A 15,877-nucleotide genomic window follows, 5' to 3' on the forward strand; every position below is an offset into this window, starting at 1 on the left:
ATAATAGGAGACTCATGTTGGCATTAGCTGATGATAAGTTTTGTGACTGTAGAAGTGGAGACTTAGATTTCAGTTTGGAAAAGATGCAAATTATTTCACATGCTGGAAGAAATCTTCAGTGTACATTGTGCCCTATGCTGACACTGACTATAGCTTCAGTTGAAAAGAAAATGTTAATGTAGTTGTAATGATTAATCTCACTTCAATTCATGAGTGAAAAAAGAATCAGAAATTCCTATTTCTTCTACCGCTTTCCCCACGATCATAGACACAGACGCAGAAAATAAACTATGTCTTTATATTGTACAATTCAGTTGAAATTGGATTGGTCACAGACCGGTTGTGCTTATATTAATCCTTTGCCTGATACTTATAAGTACATGAATCCTTTCTGATTACTGCAATTTGTGACAATCCAGGGCTAAAGTAGAAAATTTACTGAGAAGTAGGGAATGGCTACCCATGAGTAAAGTCATGAAATCAAAGGAGGAGATTAGCGGTGGCTGAGATATCCCCTCTAAAATCTCCTTCATTTCCTTGGACCCAACATAAAACTAAGAAGAAATATGAAACTAGTGTAGATAGAGCAAAGGATGTGTATGAAACAAGAAGAAGCTCAATATTATGTATTTCTCATATTTGAGCAAGTTGTAACTAAGAAGGGTATTGTTCAATTTAAAACTTAAATTTGAATATAGAATATTTCAAACTAAATCTAACATTTCTTGTATCCCTACCTACTCTTTATAATGTATGCATATTTCTCAATGCCAGGTGAGTGTATTCAAGAGGGGGATCTGTTAGTTTTTCGGTATTTGTGTATAAGCATATAGTTGAATAAGTTTCAGTTTTTAGCTGCGTTGATAATAATTCATCAGATTTTAGCAAACGTGAATGTCTGTGATGAAACTATTATAATTTATTAATTTAAAACATTGTTATTAATAAAATTCATGAAGTCAGGATAATTTATCAAATTATGACTTTTAAAGTAAAGGGCCTTTTAAATAGCATTGGATTTCTATTCCAACTTATAATGTTGCATTTACTTTGACTCAGCTTTTACACTATGGAATGGTTTTTATTTATCGTTACTATTAAAATATGAATCTATTTTAACTTTTTGGCATTAGATGAAGTAATGGATGTTGTTTCTGATCTTTTTTTTAAAAGAATTATGTATGCATGTGTGTATGTATATGTTTATTTATTTGTTTGAGAGAGAGCATGAGCAGGGGCAGGGGCAGAGGGAGAGGGAGAAGCAGACTCCCCTGCTAAGCTGGGAGCCCGATGTGAGGCTCGATCCCAAGACCCTGGGATCATGACCTGAGCCGAAGGCAGATGCTTAACTGACTGAGCCACCCAGGCGCCCCTGTTTCTGATCTTTTATAGTAAATTCTAGTTAGTGCTTTTACTATTTCTTACTGCCAGTATATTTAGGGCAGTATCTGTGAACCTCTTCCTGAGTCTGCATTAACTCGGAGAAAACATACACACTTAGCTCTAAGCTAGAAACCTATTTTCAGAGGAGACTTAAGGGGCAGTAGCCAACAGTCCTTAAAGAAATGTTATATATCTCAGCTCTTCTTTCTTTTATCACTCAGCTTAGTTTTCCTTGTAAGGCGACAAGAGGTTCGTATATAAGTAACCTAAGGTGTCTTATTTGCATTTCACTGTCTATATATATATATATATATATATATATATATATATATATATATATATATATGAGATCACATTCAATTCCTCTAAAAGGAGTTGCGTAAACAAATTGTGTTTGTGCAAAAATATATATATATATGAGATCACATTCAATTCCTCTAAAAGGAGTTGCGTAAACAGACAAATTGTGTTTGTGCAAAAAAAAAAAAAAAAACTACTCAACTTGCTCTGGGTGAGGGTTCTTGAAGGACCTCTCTAAGACACATACTGAATCCGTACCCTTGAAAAACCCTCTCTGTTGCAGATGACCAGGTCTAGAATGAAATACATTGTTCTTACCCTGAGGCTTTTGTTGGCTCTACTGATATCATTTTTTTTAAATTTCTAATTCTGTGTTTATAGCCATATTATGCAGTATTTTTATGATAACCCACTTCAATATTTTTTAAATGGAGATTAAATAACAAAATGAAATATACTCCCTTAACCCAGTACTTTTAAAATATTGCTATCGAAGTACCTCTATAAGCAGAGTAAATGCCTGCTCTGATTTAAAGGTGTAGTTTAAAGCTTCTGCGGGGAGTAAAGGATGTCTTTGAATACTAGGTTCCATTTTAGAATATGCAGAGAAATTTTGCATTTTATCTCATGCCGCATTAGAAATAATTTACTCAAATTAATGTTTCAGTTGTTTTATCTTCTCAAGGAGCAGGGCAAGTGTACACAGTCGTTTTAGGCATCAAGTCCTTCTAGCATGCCACCAAGAAACCATGGTAGGACCACAGTGTGAGACCTACTGTGTTAGGCACTCAGTAATGTGGGCAAAGAGAAAAAATAATTGGTGTTGAAAATGATTACAGCCACAATATACTTATGGCCTGATGATTTGTTAACTATTTGCAAGTGACACTGTGATAGGTAGAAATATATTGAGTCATGCACCGTATATATTTTAATATTACTATTGCGTTCAAAAATAGGGGGAGACAGCTGAAGTTACACTGTATTCTAGCCTATGTTTCATGGGTAAAGCCAGGTCATCTAAAACAGCATTTGCTATCTTTGTAATAATTTGTTTAGTGTATCATTACATTTCTTTTACCTCTCATTGGAAAAGCAATTCAGTGAGTCATAAGTATCATTGTACATGAAAAATACAGAGTGAGTGACACTACATAGTTGATGTCTTTATTATACCATTGGCAAAAAATACTGAGATGAGAATACTACATATTTTTTACCCAAAGAGATTTGACTCATCAAACATCTACATTATCCCCTGTTGATATATTAGGAAAATTCACTAATTCTTTTGTGTCTCTATATGATCTGTCATTTGTGAAGGGTAGAAATGGACGGGTTTGGAAAATATTGAAACAAACTAATATCAATTCAAAAATTAATGTATTGAACTACTTGTGGCAGTATGGCAGACTGGACATTCTGAATGTTCTTTTCAGTACAAAACACCTAGATGTTAGATAATCTAAAACAAACCTTTAAATGCATTGCTGAAATATTTTCTAAATAATTGTTCTTATTCTCTATCTTTTCCATCTTCGAATCAGATTGCGCGTGTATTTAACTTGATACTGTACCTAAGTCACTGAGACGCTTCCTATTTTTCAGTCTCCTTGCTCTCTGTTCATTAGACTGGGGACTTGACATTGATATGGCTTCAAGTTCAGCAAATACTTCTTTTGTTTTCTTCATTGCTATTAAACTCAGTCAATGATGTTTTCAATTCAGAAGTTCAACTTTTCAAGTGTAGATTTTTGTTCTGTTTAAATTTACGTTTTTCCATTTAAATTCCACAGTTGATTCATTAGATCATCTTTCCCCCTACCTTTTTGAAGATATAATAATTGCTTTGAAATCAGTGTCTCCTAATTGAAACATCTGGGGAAACTCATGGTCTTTTCTATGAACAGCTTTTACTCTTGATTATAGGTTCCATTTTTCTGCTTCACCATATACCCAGTAAATTCTTACTTCATGTTGGTCATTTGAGTGATATATTCTAAGGTGTCTGGATTATGTCTTTTTGCTCTGAGAAGTGTTGAGATCTGTTTCTGTTGGTGGTCACGTTACTGGAAGAGCCTTTTGCTCCTCTCAGGTGGATTTAATTCTTTGTTAGAGGAAGGCTGCAACAGTTTGGGGCTCAACTGTGGGGAGCGGCCCTTATTCGAGGGTGTGCTCCTTACTATTAGGCTTGCCTTTATTTGGAGATTTCATCGGGATGTCCTTGGTGCTCAGTGAGGACTCTCCACCTCTACCGGGTCAGAACTCCGATATCCCCTAGTGATGGATAACCTCTGGTATCATCTGCAAGTTCTCAGCCTAGAAGTAAATGATATCTGTAGGTTCATGGAGTCTTTGCCTACACTTAAGAAGCACAGCCTTTAGTTAAGTAATTGTGGTGAATTTCCATGCAAATTCTGTTTCCCTGAAATCCTATTATTTTAGTGGGAAGGGAGTCTAATTTCTACCTTCTTAGCTCAGCCTAGGTGTTCCTTAACTCATTGCAGAAAAACATCCACATGCAAGGGGTTAGGATGATTCACATGGGGGCTCACCTCTTGTGTTTGCCTCTGTGTGAAAATCAGAGTCCTAATACGGCCTGCTGTTCATTGTCCAACAGCAGTTGCCTCAAATGTTTTTTTGTTTTTTTCCTGGAAAAGTAAGTCTAGTACCAGTTGCTGTGTCATGGTTGGAAGCAGAGGACTTCTGCTGTTTATTTTTCTATGTAAAATCATATATTGGTTACACAGAATGACATTTTATATATCTTTGTTCAGTAAAACTCCTTTGGCATCATCAGAATTCTCAAACCACCTCAGTTCAGAATAGGTTGTATGTTTTTTGACTAAACTAGCTAAGCATAATTTCTCATTACTGCTGTTTTTCAAAGTTTGTCAACGTATATTCCTAATCTAACTGCTTATAAAAAAAATAGAGCCTGAAGAACAGAATTATAGTGTAATTGCTTATATGTGGAGGCTTAATAGCTCTCCTCTAAATCGGTTCATTACAAATAAAATAAAATTTCTTCTTTAAGAAAAATAAGATGATTTTTGCTGCTTTGTTTTAGTCGTGGCCTGATGAGAAGCCTTTTCTGCCTCTGGCAAGAAAAAATGTTAATAGTTGGAAAAGGTCATTTTGTTTTCTTCATTAAGACCATGAAATCAAATTGGATCTAAATGGTTCCTCACTTGAAAATAATCAGTCTAAGGTGATCTTTATAAGATCATTTTAAAGGGCCTGTAGATCACTTCTGCTGAAAAATAGCATTGATTTGTGTATGTGTGACCAATTATATCCGTCTAAATAAAATAAATCAATTTAAAACACAGATATAGGGACTTCACTAATATTCAGAGACATTTATAGGGTTTTTAATGATTACTTCTCATGATCAAACAAAACCATTAGAGGCTGGGTATGCCACTTTAAATTTAATATTAACCTGATTTGTCAAGGTTATAAGTAGGTATTTCGTAACATTGAAACTGAAGTATTCTAAACCAAACTCAGGTAAGAATCTGATTATTGGAAACAGATGTCATCTGTTTAAACTGATTTATGCTATGTTGTAAGAACAAATATTCTGAATCCAGGAAAATCAGGGTTCAATCAGAGAACAGGGCCAATAGCAGTTATATATTTAAGAAGTTATTGCATGGAATGGACTTAAGTGATTGTGAGAGCCGACTAGGGAAGCCTGAATCCATAGGGCAGGCTGCCAGAAGGTCAGGCTAGATCTTTCCGATGTGAACTCAAACTGCCTTTCACTGGCAGAGTTTTTTGTTTTTTGTTTTTTTTCAGGGAAGCCCCAGCTGATTGAATGACCATCCTGATTACCTATGATAATCTTCCTTATTTAAGTCAGCTGAGTACTTTAGTGATGGCTATAAAATACTTTTATGACAATACCTAAGAAAGTGTTTGATTGAATAACTGGGGGAGGGGGGAGCTCTAGCTGCTATCATCTGTATTTGTTCCACCAAAATTTATGTTGAAAGCTAACCTCCAAGGTGATGATTTGGGTGGTGACTTTGGAAGGTGATTGGGTCATGGGGCGGAGCCTTCATTAATAGGACTAGGGCCCTTATAAAAGAGGACTTAGAACATTCACTCACTTGCCGCCACTGTGTGAGGATGCAACGGGAGCTCTGGGACTCACTTGACCGTGTCGGCACCCTGCTCTCAGACTCTGACCCTCCAAAACTGTGAGCAATTTCTGTTGTTTATAAGCTAGCTGTTCTGTGGTGTATTGTTACAGCAGCCCAGATTAAGCCGAGAGTCTAATCATGCCTGAGATTTTCATTCTGCCCTGTACGGCAGTCTGTGCTATGAATTTCAAACTTGCCTTGGCAGCCCCGCAATCATGGCGGCCAGTTCTTCAAAGTAAACATTTTAACATATATCAGCATTGGTTCTGTTTCTCTAGTTTAACCCTGACTGATACAGCTCTTAGTACCTGGAAATGGGGTGCTATTACAAACACCTGGAAATGTTTCAGTGGTTTTGGTATTGGGCGATTGGTAGAGGCTGGGCGATTTTTGAAGGGCATGAGAGAAAAGACCTGGATAATTCTGAACAAACTGTTAGGACTATGGATGTTAAAGATTCTGCTGGTAGGAACTATGAAGGAAATGGGAACATGTTATTGAAACTGGAGGAAAGGGGATCCTTGTTAACTAGTGACAGAAGGCTTCATTCAATTGTGTCTTGCGGTTATGTGGAAATGCAAACTTGTAAGCAGTAAACTTGAATATTTAAGGGGATTTCCAAGTAAACTTTGGAAGTGTGGCCTGAGGAAGTCTTGCTGCTTATAGTAAAATGTAAGAGGAAAAGGAAAAATTGAGGGAAGAAGTGCGTCATGAGCACGCTATGAAGGCACACACACGAGTTGTGGAGTTGTGTCTTTCCACAATGTCAGCAGCTTTATTCAATCATAAAGCAAAGTTAAATCACAATTATGAAGTTCAGGATTCCAAACTCAATGACAATTCACCCTGTGATTCAGCTTAGCTCCTTACACAGCACACAAGGCAGGGCAGAAGACAAGCCACACAACATAACAGAAGGGTGCAGGAAGTTAAGGAACCAAAGGCGAAGTCAGTCTGTGGGCATGGAGTTGAGATAAGGCCTCGGTCTGGTCCGGGTCAGCTCTGGGCACTTCCTGTTTCTGATGTTCCAGCAGTGAAGGATCTTGGCTCCGTTCGGAGATGAGTCGGGCAGAGCCTTTGGTGGCAGTTGCCTTTTTTAAGTGGTCAGACGTAGAGGGGTCAGGTCTGAAGAGTCTTTGATAGTATGCTGCCAAAATCCTTCCCTTTTTAAAGGGATTTAATCAGTTTAGGGTCTCTGCAGCCCTTCTCTGGTTCTGCTTGTTATCAGTTCTGGGGGGTCAGCTGACGTTAGTCCCCGAGATTTCTCCCAGCTTTAGTATCGTAACTGCTTGCGTCATTGCTTGACACAGGCTCCTGCTTGACATGAGAGACTCCATTTTGTTCTCTATGAAATGTTAAGTAAAGGAACTAGGATTTGATGATGAGGGAAACTCGCAGCCTAAACAGGTTGTAAAGGATACTGCAATTAGGAGATCATCTGGCAGAAAAGTGTGTTTTAAAGAGGAACACCGAGGGTGTAGCCGGGTAACCTTTTATTAGTGCTGTGGAAGAATCAAATACAGTATTCAGCCACAGAGAGCTGCTGGAAGAGAATCTGAGTGTAACTCTTGGATCTTCATCATCTCAGCAGAATCCAGGAAGAGGGATGGGATTATCCATAAAATGTTGCTGGAGAAGCCTCTTGTCCTTCTTGTCTGGATGAATTCCCGTGACCTATAGAGGATGCAAAGTTCTGGAACATGTAATACCAGAAGAAACAGTCCTCTTGGACTGAGGGAAATAGCTCGGGAATATGGCAATGGAAGCAGAGGGAGAGAACCCAATGGGATAACAGAAGCAGAGGTCAGAGCTGTGGGAAATCACAAGCAAAGAACTTGGGGCAGTCTCTAGAACCAGAGAAGGGCAAGGACACAAATGCTTCTCTAGAGATTCAGGGAGGAACCAAGTGACAGCTTGATTTTAGACCTATAGTCATTGTGAATTCATGACCTCCAGAACTCCACGATCATAAATGTGTTGTAAGTCACTGAGTTTGATCAGGAGTCTTCTGTTAGTCATTTTCCTTTAGGTTTTCCACTCCCCTTGAATCTATTGGGATCACTAACTTACTTTTCATATGTTAAACCAACCTTAGATTACTAGAATATATAACACTTGTCTAATTAACATTTTTTTGTGGCTGGATTTACCTTGCTAGTATTTTGGTAAGGGTTTGTGTCCATATTCGTAAACAATATGGTCTGTAGTTCTTGTTTGCTGTGATGTCATTGTCTGGTTTGGATATTGAGTTGGAAGTATTACTTGTGTTTTTTAGAGTTTATGAATAATTGTTCACAAATTGTGTTTTTAAGGCTCTGGTAGATGATAGCACTGAAGCCTTCTGGGTCTGAGCTTTTCTTTGTGGGTTCATGATGATGGTGATTATTGCTAATTCAATTTCTTCAGTTTTAAGCCTATTTAGATTGTTTATTACTTTGTGAGTCAGTTTTGGTAGTTAATATCCTTTTTAAAAAGAAAATCCATTCCCTGAAAGTTACCTCATTTATTGGCATGCAGTTATTTAGCGTCCCCTTCTAATCTTTTATTTCTCCGTGGTCAGTAATAATCCCTCATTCATTTCTGATTACAGTTATTTGATACTTCACTTTTTCTTGATCAATCCAGCTAAAAGTTTGTCAATTTTGTTAATTTTTTTCATTAAAAGCTTTTGGACTCCTTAACTTTATTGGTCTTCTATTTTCTCTTTAGTCTTTGTGCCCATCTTTATTATTTTCTTCCTTCTGCTTGATTTTGTTTTAGTCTGCTCTCTTCCCCAATGTCTTCAAATGGAAAGTTAAGTTTTAAATTAAATTTTTTTCAACTCAATAGCAAAAAAAGAAAAAAAAGATTAAAAATATGGGTAGAAGGGGCGCCTGGGTGGTGCAGTCGTTAAGCATCTGCCTTCGGCTCAGGGCGTGATCCCAGCATTCTGGGATCGAGTCCCACATCAGGCTCCTCCGATAGGAGCCTGCTTCTTCCTCTCCCACTCCCCCTGCTTGTGTTCCCTCTCTCACTGGCTGTCTCTCTCTGTCAAATTAATAAAATAAAATCTTTAAAAAAAATACGGGTAGAGGATCTGAATAGACATTTCTCCAAAGAAGACATAACAGATGGCCAGCAAGTACATGAAAAGATGTTTAACATCACTAATCATCAGGGAAATGAAAATCAAAACCACAATGGAATATCACCTTACACCTGTCATTATGGCTATTATGAAAAAGACAAGAAATAATAAATGCTGGCAAGGATGTGGAGAAAGGGAACCCTTGTGTACTGTTGGTGGGAATGTAAATTGATGCAGCCACTATGGTAAACAGTATGGAGGTTCCTCAAATCAAAATTAACACATGTTTCAGCACTTCCTCCTCTGGGTATTTATTCAAAGGAAATGAAAAGAGTAACTCAAAAATATATCTACACCCCCATGTTCACTGCAGCATTCTTTAAATTAGTCTAGACATGGAAACAACTTGTGTCCATTGATGAGTAAAGAACATGTAAAAAAAATATATATATACACACACACACATACACACACACAATGGAATATTAATCAGCTGTAAGAAAGAAGGATATCTTGCTGTTTGCAACAGTATGCATGTACCTTGAGGGCATTATGCTAGAAAAAAAATTTTAAAACCTGTATAGGTACAGCTATGTATTTCTCTGTGAAGATTTGTTACATTACATTTTATTAAATTTTGGTATGTTCTGTCTTTATTTTCTTTTTTTTAATTTTTGTTAATTTAACTCGTAGTTGACATACAATTGAATATTGGCTTCAGGAGTAGAGTTCAGTGGTTCATCATTTACATATAACGCCCAGTGCTCATCATAACGAGTGTCCTCCTTAATACCTATCCCCCATCTAGCCCATACCCCACCCACCTCCCTCTCTCAACCCTCAGTTTGTTCTCTATCCTTTAGAGTCTCTTATGGCTTGTTTCCCTCTTGTTTTCTCCCTTGTGTATGTACATCCATTCTGTTTCTTAAGTTCCACAAATGAGTGAAATTATATGGTATTTGACTGACTTCTTTCACTTAGCATAATACACTCTAGCTCCATCCATGTCATTGCAAATGGTAAAATATCATTCTTTTTGATGGCTGAGTAGTAGTCCAGTGTGTGTGCGTGTGTGTGTGTGTGTGTGTGTGTGTGTGTACACACCACATCTTCTTTATCCATTCATCAGTTGATGGACATGTGCACTCTTTCCATAGCTTGGCTATTGTCAATTCCGTTATAAATACTGGATGCACTCTGTACTGTAAATCTGCATTTTTTGATCTTTTGTGTAAATACCTAGTAGTACAACTGCTGGATGGTAGGATAGTTCTATTGTTAACTTTTTGAGCAACCTCCACACTGTTCTCCAGAGTGGCTGCACCAGTTTACATTCCCACCAACAGTGCAAGAGGGTTCCCCTTTCTCTGTATCCTCACCAACAGCTGTTGTCTCCTGTGTTGTTAATTGTAGCCATTCTGACAGGTGTAGGGTGATATCTCATTATGGTTTTGATTTGTATTTCCCTGGTGGTAAGTGATGCTGAGCATCTTTTCATATGCTTGTTGGCCATTTGTATGTCTTCCTTGGAAAAGTGTCTATTCATGTCCACTGTCCATTTCTTAATTGGATTATTTGTTTTTTGGGTGTTGAGTTTGGTGAGTTCTTTGTAGATTTTGGAAACTAACCCTTTATCAGGTAGGATGTTTACAAATATCGTCTTCCATTCTATAGGCTGCATTTTAGTTTTGTTGATTGTTTCCTTCATTGTGCAGAAGTTTTTATCTTGATGAAGTCCCAGTACTTCATTTTTGCTGCTGTTTCCCCTGCCTCTGGTGACGCGTCAAGTAAGAAGTTGCTACAGCTGAGGTCAAAGAGGTTTCTGCCTGTGTTCTCCTTTAGGGTTTTGATGATTTCCTGTCTCACATTTACGTCTTCCATCCATTTTGAATTTATTTTTCTGCCTTCATTTTCATTAATCTCAAAGTATTTTCTGATTTCCCTTTTGTTTCTCATTAGTTATTTAAATAACTTTCCTAACAGTTTGTTGTTTAATATCCACATTTCTGAGTTTCCCCAAATCTTTTCTTAGTGTTTTCTAATTTCATTCCATTGTGAACAAAGAACGTACTTTGTATTTCTATGCTTTTAAATTAATTGAATTTTGTTTTATGGATGGAGATATGGTCAATCCTGGAGAACGTTCTGCATGCACTTGAGAAGAATGCACATTTTATTCACTGGAGTATTTTATAGATGACTATCAAGTCTATAAAATGTTAAAAATGGAGCTTTGAGGTATGCAACCATTATTTCTGCATTGGTATCTCCATTTCTGTCAGTTTTCTTCATGTAAATTGGCACTCTGTTAAAAGGTACAATATTTATAACTGTTCTTTCTCTTTTGTTGGCTTTACCCTATTACCCTCCTAATCTGTAGTAAAAAATGGTTTTAACATCTGTTTGGTATTCATATATCTACTTCACATTTCTTGTGTTTGCTATTTGTATAATAGACCTTTATCCATCTTTTTGCTGGCAATTTATATTTTTAAATATAAATGTTGTAGAGAGCATATAGGTGGATTTTTTTTTTAGTGTTAAAATCTTTGCCTTTTGATTGGATTTTAATCCATTTAACATATCATAATATTGATATCACTGGATTTATGTCTATTAAACCTCATGCTTTCTATGTGCCCCATTTCCTTTCTATTCCTCTATGCCTTCTCTGCTGTCATCTTTTGCATTAAGCGAATATTTTCCCATGACACATTTTACCTTGTTTTAAACATCATTTTATAGCGTCATTACTTAGTGGTTGCTCTAAGGCTTACCATATGTATCTTCACTGACTAGAATTAGCATCAGATTTAGATTACCTTAATTTTCCATGAGATAGAGAAATCTTATTTCTACATATCCCTTAACCTTTATCTTCCTTTCATAATATTTTTGTTATATATATATTACACCTATTAATATTACAAACTCCTCCCTGTTGCTTTTCACCACAGCCTCCAATGTTTGGTGAATGTCCTTAGGCTTTAACATCTCCAGGTCCTGTTGAAAATTAAATCCAATCATTTGGGAACAGATTAGGAGCTATCTTGCTTTTTGTCCTGTTTCTTACCCCTGGCAAAATCTGAGATTCAAGGCTGGGACTCTGCAGTTGGGTACAATGGCGTACTTTTCTTGGAGTGACAGCCCCTCTTTAATATTAAATGTCCAGGTGAGAGGTGAAGAAAAGCCTAAGGTCTTTCTGGCTTGCCTCTCCTGCTAGGGAACTACTGCTTTATAAGCCAGGACAGGGTGCTTAGGGACCCAATATTCTCACGGTGCCATGAGTAAGGTAGAATATTCCATAAAGGGAGGCTGGGTGGGAGGAAAGAACCCCATCTCTCAACCATGCTCAACTAGAATTTAGCCACAGTGAAAGGAAACAAAGGGCATGTTGAGAAATGCTGATGTCTTGCTCTTCCCAGGAATAAAGCCCTTTGGTTGGGAGCTGACAGAATAGGGAGCCCTGTGTTCTTGGATACACTACTGTGGAGTCTCCATCTTGCTGAGCTGGGAGGTGGAAGGAGAGAGTTCTCTTGGTTTAAATACTGCAGATTCTCAATTATTACTGAATTTTCACGAAGTCTCTTGAACAGATGTTTCTTCATTTGCTGTTTTAGAAGTATTTCCAAAGACCTTAAATCATTTTCTTTAGTTAAAAATATAACTTTTACCACTTAACTGAGGAGCTGGTCTACAGATATCCCCATGTTATGCTGTAAGTGGATGTAGGTGAAAGGTTTGAATCTCCATTTCTGAAACAAAGTGTTCCAAAGCCATTACTTCTATGTATTTTTTGACCCACAGCTCATTTTCCAGCGGGGAGACCTAGTTCTCCATTATCTGTTTGGCTATGGTTTCATTTCCTTATTGACATTTATATTTCTATTAAGCCCTTGAGTAAGACAAATACTTGTATTAAAAGAAAATGATAAAGTATGGAGTGACTCTAATTAAATTTAGTGAGATTTTTCTATTTCCAATCATATAAACCACTTGAGCTTTATACCATTTCTTGAATGAAGTAGGAAATAAGTCATTCCATTTGCCCTCATTTATTCTTCATGAAATAATTCCATAATGAAAAAGAAACATGTATCTGATGCATTAAGTTAGGAAGTCTGTTTTTTTGTTTGTTTGTTTGTTTTGGTTTGTTTTGCTTTGTTTAAACAGGTGAAAGATGTCTGTATTACAGATAGGCTAAAAATGCCGGACTTCTCATGATTGACTTTTTTTTTTCTTACTCAGAGGCCCAGCTCCAATGCACCCCCTCCTAGAACCATGATCTTCAGAACATAGTTTTAGGATGGCAGCCAGTTTTCAGTTTGAATACTGAATGCAAGACAACTCAAAGGTTTTCTGACCTCCTAAGACTTCTTCATGCCAAATATGTTAAAATTAAAAATGCAAAATAAACACCTTAAGAGGCCAGGGTAATTGTTTTTGTTTCGTGTTGTTCTGCTTTTCGAAAACAACTAGGTATGTAATTCCAAATAGCTTTTTCCAGAACAACATGGGACTTAAGCACCCAAATAAGGAAATTGCAAAAGCTTTACTTTTTTGTAACAATAACTGAGACGTATCAAGCTTTCCTTTTCCTTACTGGCTTTTGTTCTTAAAACAGTTTGTCAATAGGTTTGAAATGGTCAAAACATGATGTAAGATCCAGCAAAAGAATGACAAAAGAGAGAAGTGACCTACTTTATTTATCTAGTTCTGGATAATGTTCTATAATAATTATGCTTTGACTTCTGAAATAATTCTAAACAGAAATTCCATCAGAATACTAACTCCTAGGTAAAGTTTACTAAGATATATTAATTTCTTACTTTTTCCTACCTTCCTCCTCACCCCCCTTTGTGCTTGAGTGAGCATTGCGTACATCACCTTTTTACCCAGAAGTGAATACATGACCCATTGTAACTATCAAATTCAGGATGTTAATATTGATGCTTTTCTTTTAACAAAACTGTCCCCTATATTCCAATTTGGTCACCTGTCCCAATAATGTTCCTTATTCTTCTATACCAGGCTCACTTTTTTTTTCTCTAATGACATTGACCTTTTGCCACATTTCTTAAGATTTGGTTACGAAATGGTGAATATAAATATTTGAAGATTTACTAATGGCCAAGTCTGAACAATGGGTTCTAACTGACATCACTTAGAATAACGTATGGGTAAGGTGGCCAAACTATAGACTTGGTTATCTCCTTGCCTTAACTGAATGTGTTTCTTCTCAATCAAGACCTCAGGAGATACAAAGGGAAATTTAGACAACAAATAAAAAACAAAATTAAGTGTATCCCTATTATGTGAATTTTGGAATGAACATAATTCAAAGACTGTCTTAAAGTTACCAAAGCTACAATGAGAGCATATACCAAATGATAGTGATGACAAAGAACTTTCCTACAAACAAAATTGCCATTACTGAAACCTGCTAATTTACCTATAAACATTCTTGAATCATCAAATGGAAAAATCAGAATTTCTATATAGGAAACGTCCAATCTTGGTATTCAAAACTTGCTTTGATAGTACATTGCAAAGCAAGTAGAGGATTCATTTTTACTTGGATTTTGGGTGTGAAAGATAGAAAGCTGTTTTTATAAACAAATTATGTGAGATTTAAAAAACATTGTACATAAAAAGGTTATTGCTTAGTACTTAGTACTGAATAGCACTTCATCTCTTCATTGTTTTATTTTTTATTCTGCCTTATTTCTAAAAAGTTTGATTTTATTAATTATCCCAAATGAGTGTTTATTTTCATTCCCTTCTCCATTGTTTCTCCATAAGACCAGTCCTATTTTGTTAAACAAGATTTAAAAGTAGAATTAAAACACAGGCCATTCCTTTTATGTGTCTGACTCTTCCACTCAGCTTGGGAAGTGTAAAATTATAAGGTTAAATTAAGATGGCCTTTTAGAAAGCCTATCACAGTATATCCAGTTGGAATTAAGCTTTTCCCCAATCCTTTCACCCTAACTGCACTTGTAAAATACTTTCAATCTGTCAGGCAGTAAATCTTTTTATATCAATGTTGTTCTGAAATTGCACATATTTAGGAATAAATGACTAATTTCTATGTTTGTCTTCCTCATTCTGGTTTGTTTCTTGAGAGCAGGAGGTTCGTATCCTCCATGGTGTTACTCAGTTTTACACACCGTAGACATACATACATTGGTACATAAATAAGTGTATATTGAATGCCATTTCCTCGTGTTTTATGTACACAAGAGTAGGAGACTGCAATGCCCGCCTCCCTGAAAGAATTAGCCGTACTTATAGACCTATTGGGCAGTGAAATTTGCGATGTGTTTTTTAGGAGTACTGAAATAAGCACTTGTTAGCTTGGGCTGACCCAACAATGCACCACAGAGTAGGCAGTCTTGAACAACAGAACTGCATCAAAGTGTCAGTAGGGTTGATCTCTTCTGAGAACTATGAGGTAAGGACCTCCTCTTAGCCTCTGTCCTTAACTTATAGGTGGCTCTTCTCCCCGTGTCTTCCATTGTCTTCCTCTTCTTATGGGACCCCAGTTAGATTGGATTAGGGCCCATCCTATTGACCTTACAAGACTGTATTTCTAAATATGACCACATTCAGAGTTCCTGGTGATAAGGACTTCAACATAGAAGTTGAGGGGTAAGGAAACACAATTCAGCCCCCAATAGCACCAGTCCAAAATTTTTGTTAGGTGTACATTTATGACTGCAGGTATTTGAATGAAGATGAATGTTTTCTATGATAATTAGACAATGGTAAAAAAAAAACACTGGAAAACTTAAAAGGTTATCTTAAGATTTATGTGATGGATGAAAGATGTTACTGGGAAAGACAGAATTTGATAATAAGGGGGGGGAAGTAGAATCAAAACACAAAGACTATAAATTCCTAGGTGAGGAGAAAAGGGTTTCGTGCAACGTGTAACGTGATGGAGAGAATATGGAAATGTGGGAAAAGAGCACAA

At 36.7% G+C, this 15,877-nt stretch overlaps 1 long non-coding RNA gene across 1 annotated transcript in view; it reads left to right on the top strand.

The window, feature by feature from the left end:
- The first annotated feature begins 5,812 nt into the window (after positions 1 to 5,812).
- LOC148108595 (uncharacterized) overlaps positions 5,813 to 15,877 on the top strand; it is a 101,535-nt gene continuing 91,470 nt past the window's right edge. Inside the window, exon 1 of the long non-coding RNA XR_015727550.1 lies at positions 5,813 to 5,891. This is a non-coding gene — a long non-coding RNA (uncharacterized LOC148108595). The remainder of the gene's footprint in view (positions 5,892 to 15,877) is intronic.

Source organism: Ursus americanus, chromosome 18 (genome assembly GCF_024610735.1).
Source record: "Ursus americanus isolate L20-20 chromosome 18, mUrsAme1.1.p, whole genome shotgun sequence".
Taxonomy (NCBI): Eukaryota; Metazoa; Chordata; class Mammalia; order Carnivora; family Ursidae; genus Ursus; species Ursus americanus.